Source organism: Gigantopelta aegis, chromosome 2 (assembly GCF_016097555.1).
Source record: "Gigantopelta aegis isolate Gae_Host chromosome 2, Gae_host_genome, whole genome shotgun sequence".
Lineage (NCBI taxonomy): Eukaryota > Metazoa > Mollusca > Gastropoda > Neomphalida > Peltospiridae > Gigantopelta > Gigantopelta aegis.
Window position 1 is genome coordinate 24,315,377 of NC_054700.1, and position 15,311 is coordinate 24,330,687.

Consider the following 15,311-nt stretch of genomic DNA (forward strand, 5'->3'; position numbering starts at 1 on the left):
AGACAGTATATACCATGCCCTTCAATGTATATCACTGGACCTCAGGCATGCACTCTACCAGACAGTATACACCATGCCCTTCAATGTATATCACTGGACCTCAGGCATGCACTTTCCCACAGACAGTATACACCATGCCCTTCAATGTATATCACTGGACCTCAGGCATGCACTCTACCAGACAGTATACACCATGCCCTTCAATGTATATCACTGGACCTCAGGCATGCACTTTCCCACAGACAGTGTACACCATGCCCTTCAATGTATATCACTGGCCCTCAGGCATGCACTTTCCCACAGACAGTATACACCATGCCCTTCGATGTATATCACTGGACCTCAGGCATGCACTCTACCACAGACAGTATACATCATACCCTTCGATGTATATCACTGGCCCTCAGGCTGCACTTTCCCACAGACAGTGTACACCATGCCCTTTAATGTATATCACTGGACCTCAGGCATGCACTCTACCACAGACAGTATACATAATACCCTTGGATGTATATTACTGGACCTCAGGCTGCACTTTCCCACAGACAGTATACACCATGCCCTTCAATGTATATCACTGGACCTCAGGCATGCACTCTACCACAGACAGTATACATCATACCCTTCGATGTATATCACTGGACCTCAGGCTGCACTTTCCCACAGACAGTATACACCATGCCCTTCAATGTATATTACTGGACCTCAGGCTGCACTTTCCCACAGACAGTATACATCATACCCTTCAATGTATATCACTGGACCTCAGGCTGCACTTTCCCACAGACAGTATACATCATACCCTTCAATGTATATCACTGGACCTCAGGCTGCACTTTCCCACAGACAGTGTACACCATGCCCTTCAATGTATATCACTGGACCTCAGGCATGCAGTGTCCCACAGTGCACACCATGCCCTTCGATGTATATCACTAGACCTTAGGCATGTACTCTACCACAGACAGTATACATCATACCCTTCAATGTATATCACTGGACCTCAGGCTGCACTTTCTCACAGACAGCGTACACCATGCCCTTCGATGTATATTACTGGACCTCAGGCTGCACTTTCCCACAGACAGTATATACTATGCCCTTCAATGTATATCACTAGACCTCAGGCATGCACTCTACCACAGACAGTATACACCATGCCCTTCAATGTATATCACTGGACCTCAGGCTGCACTTTCTCACAGACAGTGTACACCATGCCCTTCGATGTATATTACTGGACCTCAGGCTGCACTTTCCAACAGACAGTATATACTATGCCCTTCAATGTATATCACTAGACCTCAGGCATGCACTCTACCAGACAGTATACATCATACCCTTCAATGTATATCACTGGACCTCAGGCTGCACTTTCCCACAGACAGTATACACCATGCCCTTCAATGTATATCACTGGACCTCAGGCATGCACTCTACCACAGACAGTATACATAATACCCTTCGATGTATATCACTGGACCTCAGGCTGCACTTTCCCACAGACAGTATACACCATGCCCTTCAATGTATATCACTGGACCTCAGGCTGCACTTTCTCACAGACAGTATACATCATACCCTTCAATGTATATCACTGGACCTCAGGCTGCACTTTCCCACAGACAGTATACACCATGCCCTTCAATGTATATCACTGGACCTCAGGCATGCACTCTACCACAGACAGTATACATAATACCCTTCGATGTATATCACTGGACCTCAGGCTGCACTTTCCCACAGACAGTCTACACCATGCCCTTCAATGTATATCACTGGACCTCAGGCATGCACTCTACCACAGACAGTATACATCATACCCTTCGATGTATATCACTGGACCTCAGGCTGCACTTTCCCACAGACAGTATATACCATGCCCTTCAATGTATATCACTAGACCTCAGGCATGCACTCTACCAGACAGTATACATCATACCCTTCAATGTATATTACTGGACCTCAGGCTGCACTTTCCCACAGACAGTATACACCATGCCCTTCAATGTATATCACTGGACCTTAGGCATGCACTCTACCACAGACAGTATACATCATACCCTTCGATGTGTATCACTGGACCTCAGGCTGCACTTTCCCACAGACAGTATACACCATGCCCTTCGATGTATATTACTGGCCCTCAGGCATGCAGTGTCCCACAGACATGCACTTTCCCAGACAGTATACACCATGCCCTTCGATGTATATCACTAGACCTCAGGCATGCACTCTACCACAGACAGTATACACCATGCCCTTCAATGTATATCACTGGACCTCAGGCTGCACTTTCCCACAGAGTGTACACCATGCCCTGCAATGTGTATCACTAGACCTCAGGCATGCACTCTACCACAAAGTTGGTAATTCTGACATAGTCTCAGAGAGGACACCCGCAACATTTTTCCATTAGTAGCAAGGGATCTTTTATATGCACCATCCCATAGATAGGATAGCACATACCTGTACTAGTCTTTGAAATACCAGTTGTGCATGCACTGGCTGAAGTGAGAAATAGCCCAAACAGCTAAGTCCTGCCCCTACTACCTCTACAAATCAGACTAATAACTGACCATAATCACCCGAAGTAGTAATAAGAAATATGATATTAAATAGATATTACAGATAAAATTAACCAATTGTAGGGTCTACATCCCAGTTAAATGACAGTAGGTACATGGTCCTTACAACTCAAACACTTCTTATATTCATATATTTCTAACCGATTGTGTAGTCGAAAGTTAATCGGTTGGTGTGAACCAATTACAAACAATGATTAATGATGAAATTCCAACCGATTCCCAACACTAAGTGTAACAGTAAACAGGTACATATTGAAGGGTTATGAAGTCGCCCACCAGGTGTTCACATACCGGTACATGTAACTCACTGATCACAAATGTCATTAATATAATACCATACTCCCTGGGGCAAAGACAAGTCAGTTTACTCATTTCAAAATCAGCAAGAGCAGTACTTTATTACAGTCAGTATTCAGACAGGCCCAGTTTCTCATTACTTAATTACCACCTGCAGTCGTGATATCGGTCGAAAGCATTTTAATCGTTCCACCTACAGGTATATTTTACCTGCAATAGCACCATGTGCAGTCCCCATTTCCAAACCTAGTTATTTTGACCTGAACCAAATTTTTTAGTAAAACATGTTCACTCTTTCACTTACTATCTGTCTGTGACTAGTGAGACTCATCTCTATGTCTCCCCCACCCCTCCCTCTGTCTACCTCTTTTTTTCTTGCTCCCTCCACCTCTCTCCATCCCTGCCTCCACCTCTCTCTCCATCCCTGCCTCCACCTCTTTCTCTCTTTCCCACCCTCCACCTCTTTCTCTTTCCCTGCCTCCATTTCTCTCTCTCCCTCCCTCCACCTCTCTCTCCATCCCTCCCTCGATCTTTCCCCATCCCTCCACCTCTCCCACCCTCCACCTCTCTCTTTCCCTGCCTCCACCTCTTTTTCTCCATTTCTCCACCTCACTCTGTGTGTACTCGTGTATGTATGTGTATGTAGTTGAAATGGACTGATTGGAGATGGGGGGGGAGGAGGGGTAAATTAATCACACCTGAGGCAAGTGCTACCCAACTCGATATTTGAGTGTCTTCCTGGCCATAGTTAAATTAATCAATGGCCAATTCTTATACAAAGTTGCTACAACATTTATTATACAAAGTGGCTTAACATTTAGTATTTGGCTAACATATCATTTAACTTATCCACCTTTTAATCATTTTGAAGGAAGTGCTCTACATAATTTAAAGTTGGCTAAAACAAAACAAAAATAATTCTGAGCATGTGGTGTTGGACCAGGAAGTAGAAGATGAAAGACAAACATCAAGCAAGAAAGGGGTATTGAATATACACGTAGCTATCCAGAGGCAGATACAGGACACTGGAAAAGGGCAGGCAAGTTTTTTTAGTTGGGAAAATCTCTGCTACTGTTTACTAATGAACATATTGATAACCACATTTCATTTGTTTCACTTTTACTTCAAAGAAAAAAGAACTTTGTTTTGTTTAACGATACCACTAGACACTTTTGACCGTGATGAATGAACTCTCACCCAGACGTGATCTGTGTAGTGAGACCTAACTATTGTTGTTTGCTATCTTTTTGGTTTAATCAATAGCATGTAACTATTGTTGCGAGTTCAGTTAATCACAGATAAAACAAACGGACAAACAGTCTTTTTGGAATAGTCTGTTGTACGTCTCTTTAAATTTAGTATCATGAAATATTAGTGTCTTGTATGACCTCGCTAAATTGACTAACATTTTATGTTCACTAACATTTCCTAATTTACAGTATTAGAGAGACTGTCCGAGTTCACTGAATATCAAGATAAACCTTGATGTTTGTCGAGATTTATTTTGATGCACTACAGGCATTTTTAGGATACGGCATAGTCCAGTAGTAAAATGCTTGCCCGATGTGTGGTCGGATTTGGATCAATCCCCATCAGTGGGCCCATTGAGCTGTTTCTCAGTCCAGCCAGGGCCCGTACTTATAAAAAAATTTGAGTCCAGACTCAATCTCTAATGATGTCACACACATACAATTTGTATGGCGTTGTCATGACATTACTGTCTCAGATTCTAGAGTCTTGAGTCTAGACTCTAATATAAACTTACAAGCACCAGGCTAGAGCTCTATAGCCAGTATAACAAGGGCCATGGTATGTACTATCCTGTCTTTGGAATGATGCTTATAAAAGATCCCTTGTTACTAACTGAAAACAGTAGACCATGAAATGGCGGAAGAAGGTTTCTTCTCTCTATGTGGTCGTTAACAAATAGTCTGATGCAATATAACCATAGTTAAATTGTTAAATAAACAAAAACTGTAACTTCAGGACAGTCGCGACTCTGTATAAACATCACTATCTTTTGTTGAATATATAGCTTACTGATAGGTCATTAATACTCGTTATTAACACACCACTATATTATACATCCCCCACATATCTAATTCTCTCTCTCTCTCTCTCTCTCTCTCTCTCTCTCTCTCTCTCTGTCTCTCTCTCTCTCTCTCATATAAATAATACTTACTATGTAAAACACAAGTTCACGTAAATAATAAATACAATGTAAAACATAAGTACTGTAGCAGTAATAATACACATTCAACATTGGAACTCGTTGCGATTTAAGTCAATAAACAGGCGATGGCCTCAAAAGAGGTTAAAAGGTGTTTTGGACAACACAAACGGGAAGTGTTAACAAGCGATTCAAAACAACAGTAAATAACAACAACCAAACAGTCTGTATTACTTACTTATTCCAAATTCTTGCAACAAAGTCGTTCTTTTGTTACGAATATACACACTGTCACAAACCGTACGACACTTGGACAAGTTTCCGTTCTTTACCCCAAACTGGCAAAGTTTGTAGGTGACGTCACGAAGGACGAGTCCATTCCAACTTTTGATAACGCGGTATGGGAACGCTTTGTAACTGTGTCACGCAATAGGCAATATTGGTAATTTTACTCTCAGCGTGGGGACATAGCTAATACAACTGCTACGGCTATAATATATCACGTTGAAACAGCACTTCCCATTGATAATGAAAACCGACATCTGTGGTGTAGTCCAAGATTAGGCTGCTGGGTAGTGGGTTCGCATTCTTGAAACGGCTACCATGAAGAGCGATTTTTACCGGCTCAGATGGGGCGTCACTAAACATACTTTTTTCTTCTTCTTTTTTTTCTTTTTTTTTTTTAATCTCACTAACCACTAATAAGTTAACAGCTAAGTTACCACTGTCCTGGACAGACAGCCAAGAACAATGATATTGAACAGTAAAAAAATGTTTTGTTTAACGACACCACTAGAGCGCATTGATTTATCAATCATCGGCTATTGGATGTCAAACATTTGGTAAGTTTGACATGGTCTTGGAGAGGCAACCCGCTACATTTTTTCATTAGTAGCAAGGGACGTTTTGTATGCACTAACCCACTAACCCTCTCTCACTATCTGTGTGGTCCTTAACCATATGCCCGACGCCATATAACCGTAAATAAAATGTGTTGAGTGCGTCGTTAAATAAAACTTTTCCTTCCTTTATTCCACAGATAGGATAGCACATACCACGGTCTTTTGTATACCAGTCGTGGTTCACTGGCTGGAGCGTGAAATAGTCCAATGGGCCCACCGACGGGGATCGATCCTAGACCGACCGCTTTACCACTGGACTATGTCCCGTTGACTACTAATACATTAACAGCTAATTTACTACTGTCCTGGACTGCCATCGAAGAACAATGATATTGGACATGCATATATACTATATAAAGTAGTCTGGACTATGATCATGAACCTATTATCTAGGGAACCTTTTGTCTACATTTTCACAAACATCTACTTATATAATTATATGGCCTATTGATTGTTTAACAAATTATTTTATTATGATTATTATTTTTATGATTATTATTAGGCCACATAAAAAAATTACTTGTTCAGCGTCCACCCATTTAATTTTTTCAAGGTAGGGAGGGAGGTTTTTATTTTTATTTTGTATTTTGTATGTAGAATGACATGGGCGGATCCAGGAAATATTTTTAGGGGGGGACCAAAAAAGAAGGGCACATTGACTCGTCAAAAGGGCACCTTACTACAAGTTTTGATATTTACAATTAATATGAATTCCTACAGTTCTACGTCATAATATACTAGCAATAATGAAGTAAATTGGCGTCACTCGCGTTAGAACCTCAATGGGGCCCCATTGAGACTCAATAACACAGACACATATCTGCAAGCTTGCGCATGTACACGAAAATCTTGATTTCATTTATCTACAATATAATTATTGTTTACTTAAAAAAAAAAAAAAATCTACAAACAAAAAGGGCACTTGGACATTTTGAGGGCACTTGAACAATTTGGGGGGGGGACGCGTCCCCCTGGTCCCCCCCCCCTGGATCCGCCCATGGAATGGCGGAGTGCAGGACGAAGACATCTAACTATGGTATTCATGGTCAGAAGGCACGATAAGGACAGAAGACCACAGAAACTATTCATTCACTCCATTCTTTGATTGGTGTATTTACATGATAATGATTGAACAGAAAACAAAATAAATGGCATCGATTATTATTATTTTTTTTTTTTTTTAGTGTGGGGGTTGTATCAAATTAAGATAAATATGCGTTCGTATCCAAATATAATCTTGACCACTACCGACTCTTTTCTAACCATTTATCTCGGTCCCAGACATGTATAGGCATACATACCAGACAGCTATGTGTCAAGGACAGCATACAGTTTTACTTGACACTTCGACTGGTATATCAAAGGTTGTTAAAAAAACGTTAAATTTACTTCAAAGTTAATAGATGGGAAATAAATAATAAAAATACATAAACTTACAATTGGTCCACCTTATTGTGTGTATTTTACCCCGTTACATTATGACGTCATAAATACTTGTGACGTCCTTAAGCGTATGAGACGGGGTGGGGACGGGGAGGCGTTAACTGCCCCGTAGTGTTGGAGAAAAACCTAAAATTCGGGAAACAATATATATAGACTACTGATATTCAGGCAAAATGTCCTACCCTGATACCTTTTTACCAATTATTTCCATCATTCTACCCTCAAAATTATCTGTAACCCATGTAAAAATGTGTAGCGATTCGTTTTGAACCCTATATAGCTGTTTGGTAATAATGCTAATGTGAATAAACGTTGTTACGCAGATTCGGGCATTTTCGGGTAATTCGGGCAAAAGCCAACCTGTTCCTCTACAACAAATGGAAGCCCGTATGCCTATGGTGACGTCTAATAAGCAACATTATTTATGGGTAGTTCTCATAGGCGTACGGGCTCCCATTTATGTAGGGGGTGGGGGTGGGCAGGCTGGGTTTTGACCGAATTAAAGCAAAAGGGCCCAGAACTCTATAACAACGTTTAGGCCTATGCATGGGCGTCGATCGGTGGGGGACAAGGGGGACGCGTCCCCCTCACTTTTCAACGCCGGGGGACAATCTATATAAATGTCCCCCCCCCCCCCCCCCACACACACACACTTTTTCTTTTAGCAAAAGCAACAACACCACCAACAACAACAACAAAAAGAAAAAAAGCGACACACGACGTAGTTTTTGATCGGTTTTAAAACAGACAACTATTTTGTTAAACTGTCGGACAGCAACGTTTTCATGCAATTTGGATTTGTTTTCTTGAATTAAAACTTTAACCACTAATGTGTAGCTTTATGATTTTCATTCACATTCCTTTATCACGCACGCACACTGTACACACACTAACACGTCCCCCCCCCCCCCCCCTTTTAAAGCCGGATTGACGCCCATGGGCCTATGTATATAAGCATTACTACCAAACAGCTATACAGGGTTACAAACGAACAACTACACATTTTCCAGTGGATTACAACTAATATTATAGGCCTAAGGTATCAGGCCAGCTGATTTTGCCCGACCTTTTCAATCGTTTTTGCCCGAATGTGAAGATGTGTTCCAGCACTGAAAGGGTTATTAACTACTGACCACCTCCCAGACCCCTCCCCCACCCAGTCTCGTATACTTGTTTTAATAAGCAATAGAAATTTTACGAAATTGTATTTGGCCCATTGGAAAACTAGTAGACAGGTTGGGGCACAGTGACTGCTATGACCACTTTCTTTCCCCTCTACCGTGTCTTATTTGTAAGATATTAAAGACACTGACCATCATTATTAGACAGTGTAAATGGAGAATATTAAGCGAGTGGCAGTTAGATAACATTTATTTTATCAGTTTCAAAACATATCTAACGTGCACGCCGATACCTTTCAAAACAAAGATGTAAGACAACTCTAAAACGGCGTCCTCTCCAACGGGTGAAATCAAATGTACTCGGCAACATTAATTATTAATTGCCTGTAGACATTTTGAAAAAGGTTTTGCTTGGTGTTATACATATATGTTGGCAAGTCAGGCGTGTGTACAGGAGTGGGTTTCTGGGGTCGAAACCCCTCCCTGTCCAAGCAAATTTCTTTCTTTTTCAATATATTTTCCTGGGGAGCATGATTCAACCCTTCTATAAACTTTCACGTCACAATCCAGACCCTCCCCACCCCCGCTAAAATTCCTGCACAAGCGCCTGCAAGATTTGATCACATGATTTTTAATTTTGGCCAGTGATGCAAGCTTTGTATTATATTAGAAAGAAACATGCAGAAAATATTTACTGACCCTTAATTAATTTTACTGAGTATATGTTTAGTTATTGAACTTGAATTACACATTACTTACAACCTCTTGATTAAAGTATCAAGTTTGGCCAGTCTGTGTCATCCTTTTTGAAGTCTTTCAATACCATCTTGGAAAGTCGGCTAATACAGTGATATGCTATACCTTAGCTCAAAATGCATTTTATACCAAACAGAAAAAGGATCAATGTCTGAAATGGAAAAAGGTGTAGGAGTGTGTTGGGGAAGGGGGCTGTGTCATGCTTCCTTCATAACACAAGTGAAATGAAAATAACATTTAAAAATGGAAAGTTTTTATTAACAAAAACAAATAAATAAATAAATGCAGATCTAAATATATATATATATATATATCATGCATACTATCTTACAGGAAAGCAAACATACTCATATTTCAATACTTGCAGCAATATGCAAAACAGTATGATACCTCAGTTTGACATACAACATTGATCTTTAATAAAGAAGTTGTTTCTTATTCCATCCAGTGTCACACAATACCTTTTCCTGCATTTCTAAGCTAAACCTCCACTTTCATAAGGTCTAGATCCCTCCTTCCCCACCCCCAACAATTCCAAAGGACTAGCCCTCTCGTTCCCTACTCCAAACACTTTAGCTAATGCTCTACCAATGAGTATCATCACGCCTTTATTTAATGCAAAAATTATTATTCTCCATTTCATTATTGTTTATCAACCTGAAAGACCCTCACCCTAGAGAGTCATACTGACCAAGGTGGGAAATGGTGAACTTGGTTCTTAGCATCATAGGAAAACAATTACTTGTAAAATAAATGAGTATGTCAAGCAAAAGCCACTAAATCAAACACACAAGCAGATACACATAGATTACCAATTCCACAAAAAAGTTGTGCGTGCTTTTATAGGATAAAAATTAATAATCATGGTGAATTGAACAATATATTAATGTGACATCTGCAGGGAACTTGCAGATTGGAACATTGATGTTATATAATGAACTTTTCTACAGCTACATTGTAACAATACAGCTGACATGAATTCATCAAATAAGACAAAATAATATTAAAAATCACAAAGTCAATCCTATTTAGGCATAAAACCTATTTTTTGATGTGACACCAATCTTGGTTATATCACTAAAAATTATTCTAATGCATTTGTTGAAATATGAATTCAGAAACCACACCATTTTTTGATTACTATTATGATAATTATTTTTTTGGCTAAAAAACTCCTTTGAATTTGGCTGATCATAATTTTATTTTGGCATACTACCAACAATATATATAACTTTAAAAATATAACTACCAGTACCATTTAATGAAAAACTTAATGACAAGGTTCATACCAGAGATGGGGCAATTAATTAATAAAAGTAATTGATTACAATTACGATTACTTAAGAATGCCACGATTAGAATAAAATTTAAAGTAATCGATTATGATTGCGAATACACTATCCAGTAATCATGATTACATTTCAACAAATGTAATTTATGTTGTGGATAAGCCATCGGACACAAGGTTGGTAGGTACTGGGTTTGAACCCATATACCGGCTCTCACCCAGAGTGAGTTTTAACAACTCAATGGGTATGTGTAAGATCACTATACACTCTTCTCTCTCTCTAACCACTACCCCACTGTCCTAGACACAGCCCATATAGCTGAGTGCTTGAACCTTAACTGGATATAAGGACGAAATTAAATTGAAATGAAATATAATATATGCATAGTAATGAAATTATTTCATCAACATGAAATTGTTCATTTTATTTCACAACCATACCACTGAAAGACAATGAATTATTTTGTATTATTTATTAAATCATTTCAGAAATTTATGAACATATGTACACAGGACAAATTATTATTATTATCCATGCTTCTTTTTAATTTACTAACCATTCCCCCCCCCCCTTCTTTTCGGGTTGAGGGGGGGGGGGGATAATTTTCCAAAACCAGATTTATTATTCTTACATTTGATTCATTGACAAAAAGGTACATCCATGACCATAGGTATAATTGTATCAATATATAAAATATATATAAAATACTGAACTAAGCCATAATTAATAATTATCTGTCTGATCAGTTATTTTTTGTTTTGTATTGTTTGTAGTATTTATACCATTTAATACCATCCACAAATGAAAATTAAAATAAATTATATAATTTAAAAAAATGTATTAATGAAGAAATAATGAAAGAAAAAAAGAAACAGACAAATAAATAAATATATAACTACACTAATATCTATATATTTGTGCAAGTTGCTGACTGCATTTAATTTTTGACACTCTTAAAATGACTATTATTGAATTTTGATTATTAACCAGTTTTTGCAGTCATGTTTTTATTAAATTACACAATTCAAAGAAAAATAAACAAAGCTTTTCCTTGATTGACTACTTTCAAATGGGTGTTACGTGATTTGTGGGGGTGACCGTATGTGTGACAGTGTGGGGGTGACCGTATGTGTGACAGTGTGGGGGAGACCGTATGTGTGACAGTGTGGGGGAGACCGTATGTGTGAGTGTGGGGGAGACCGTATGTGTGACAGTGTGGGGGAGACCGTATGTGTGACAGTGTGGGGGAGACCGTATGTGTGACAGTGTGGGGGAGACCGTATGTGTGACAGTGTGGGGGTGACCGTATGTGTGACAGTGTGGGGGAGACCGTATGTGTGACAGTGTGGGGGTGACCGTATGTGTGACAGTGTGGGGGAGACCGTATGTGTGACAGTGTGGGGGTGACCGTATGTGTGACAGTGTGGGGGTGACCGTATGTGTGACAGTGTGGGGGAGACCGTATGTGTGACAGTGTGGGGGTGACCGTATGTGTGACAGTGTGGGGGTGACCGTATGTGTGACAGTGTGGGGGAGACCGTATGTGTGACAGTGTGGGGGAGACCGTATGTGTGACAGTGTGGGGGAGACCGTATGTGTGACAGTGTGGGGGTGACCGTATGTGTGACAGTGTGGGGGAGACCGTATGTGTGACAGTGTGGGGGAGACCGTATGTGTGACAGTGTGGGGGTGACCGTATGTGTGACAGTGTGGGGGAGACCGTATGTGTGACAGTGTGGGGGTGACCGTATGTGTGACAGTGTGGGGGTGACCGTATGTGTGACAGTGTGGGGGAGACCGTATGTGTGACAGTGTGGGGGTGACCGTATGTGTGACAGTGTGGGGGTGACCGTATGTGTGACAGTGTGGGGATAACTGTCTATGGAATCAAGCTCGATACAACTGGTGCCCGCCCATCTGTGGTCTTAATGACTAAGAAAAGAATAGAAATCTGGTCTTGGTGGACTTTCACACCTCTTGACAGAATGATATATTGGCAAGTGCTTCTTAGTACATGCGTTGAAAGGAATGCAGGATTTTAAATTATTGTATTTCACTTTATTACGATTTTTGGTGTGGCAAAGAATTATGGCAGGGCGATGATAATCAGGGTCATGATAGCAACAAACAGCAGGGCGGCACTAAACTGGGTCAGGGCGCAGCTAACGCCCTTCTATTTATTGCCAGGTAGAACACTGTTCATTCATTTCAACATATTTTCGGGCTTATGTCCAATTACAGTTCAAGCACACTGTCCTGCTCACACACCTCAGCTATCTGTCCAAGACAAGGGCTTAGTTGTTAGTGAGAGAGAAGAGGGTGTAGTGGCCTTACACCTACCCAATGAGTCATTAAAACTTGCTCTGGGTGGGAGCCGGTACTGGGCTGCGAACCCTGTACCTACCAGTCCCAGTCTCATGTCCGATGGCAGTGACGCCACCGAGGCCGGTCAGAACACTGTATTCATTCAGGTCCTTTTATAGCAAAAGTAAACAAGATAGATGCCATTATGTGAATATGTGGCTTCATCCCCCTGGATTTCATTCATTGTATAATCCAGTCATGATGATTCCGTTTCTATGACAAATGATAGTAGTAGAAGACAACGAGTTGTTTTAGCATTGTGTCATAAATCATAGAATATAAATATATGAATATATACAGCCCACAAGACACTCCAAACATTTAAAATTCTAAAATATTTAAAAACACTCTGTGCTAACGTGTAAGATAAACAATGTATTATGCATCTGTTATAAAATGCAATATTGATGCTAAATTTCAATTGGGTTAATCAGTATATACAGACAGTTCTACCATGAGAGTAGAAGTCAATGGAATATCAGTTCTACTGTCTACCCTGATTGACCAGTGTTGCTAAACATACCTAAGGGGTTTGGTAAATTATGAGTAATCGTGAAAGTAATCACTGATTACGATTACATTAGCCATGTAATCGACTGCGATTGTGATTACATGACATTTCCAAACATGAAAATATGTAATCGATTGTATCGATTACAATTACTGATTACACCCATCTCTGGTTCATACAAGTACCTACATACTAAATTTAACCAAGATCTGTTAAACAAAATAAAAAATTGTTGATAGATAAAACAGGCACAATCACTAAAGGTGACATCACACGATATGAATGCCTTGTACAGAACCTATGAGTTGAATGAAATCATAATATTTGTCTTGTCTAAATCGGCTATTCTTGAACACGGTGTCACCGTAAGTCTTTACCAATCAAAATTGAGCAGTCATTACAAAAAGACAAATTATGCACGGCTTTGAATTCAAGTCGAGTACTCATATTAATAAAAGAGAAAGGAATGTTTAAGGATACCCAAGCCCAACATTTAGGTAAAGGCTACCAACAAAGAATGGTAAAAGAAACCTTCAAAGGAGGTAAGTGGAAACCATTAATTTTATGAAATTATTTCAGAAAGTAGTGTGGGTAAAAATCCTGTAAATTTAATATTAGACCAAACAAAATAAATGTCTGATCTCTGGTTCAGTGTGCCAAAATGTTTAAAACAAAATTTATTTCCCACTGTATGATGTCGATTTTTGCCGGGCTGACATCAAACCACATTTTGTGCCAAAATGCCATCACGTACATTCTTAGTTTAATTTAAATAGGTCCCTTATTTCAGTATCAAATATACTAGTACATGCAATCCATGCTTTTAAAAAAAACCCCACCAAAACAACTGCATCGCTGCATCATTTCTGGAACTTTGGTCTGTCAAAGACAGACTTTAAAAAAAAAAATCCATATTGTTTGCTCACAAATTAAATTGTGTAAACTTTAATCTTAAAAGGTAAACATAATGAACTCATGCTTATTGCAATTTTATTTTAGATTGAGGGAGGAAAGTTGTACGATAATGTCAAATTTGATTTCAACTTAATACTGCTCTAAGATGAAAACATGGACTTTAAGCCCTGAAATAAGTCTAAAGTTTTATATGCAGGGGCCCTGAAATAATCACTTAGTAATGAAAGTAATATCACACATTGAGACTGCTATTACCAACAAGTATTTTTCCATTCAGACTAAAGCAGATTTTAAAACTTTTAACAACAATGTTCATCTTTATGTGAACCATGAAAGCTAGTGTATGTACACAATATGTAAAGAACGGCAAGCTACAGTGTATTTACACCTTTATAATACAGCATTCAGTGACTAGCAATATATATCATTTATTTCAATAAACAAGCAAGAAAAAATACATTTATAAACAATCAACAATTCATACTGAGTGGTTTTAAGAGCTATTGCACAAACAATATTCAGATATCTGATCAATGTACATGTATTAATCAGGTTCATAGTATTTTGAATGCATAAAATTTATTTTTAGAATTCTTTTTTGCTATTATAATAAAAACAGTAAATTCTTAATGATTTTCATTAGTTAATTCTTTAATGAAACTTGGTCTAATGAAACAAGGTCTCAATAAACATTTTGTTTTATCACATCAGTCTTTAACGAAATCAGACTAAATGGACCCAGGTTTCACTAAAGTTGTTTTCAAAGCTCCTAATTGCAAGAATAGTTTTCTGATGCACATATCAATGTCATTAATTGATGTAAGTCTGGTCTATTTTGGATTACTGGTAACCGTAACAAAGAAAATCCTTTAGTGATTAGTGTCAATGCAAACCTTTGTAAATTTGGATCATAGATTTTGTACAGTGAAAGCCGTATGTAAATAGTAGAGAATGA

At 39.0% G+C, this 15,311-nt stretch overlaps 1 protein-coding gene across 3 annotated transcripts in view; it reads right to left on the reverse strand.

The window, feature by feature from the left end:
- Positions 1 to 7,438, reverse strand: part of LOC121382991 (tumor necrosis factor alpha-induced protein 8-like) — a 45,656-nt gene extending 38,218 nt beyond the window's left edge. Inside the window, exon 1 of one of the 3 annotated variants that reach the window (XM_041512722.1) lies at positions 7,395 to 7,438. The gene's annotated coding sequence lies outside the window, so the exon portion shown is untranslated. The other 2 variants (XM_041512730.1, XM_041512715.1) reach the window with 2 other exon arrangements.
- Between the last annotated feature and the right edge of the window lie 7,873 nt (positions 7,439 to 15,311).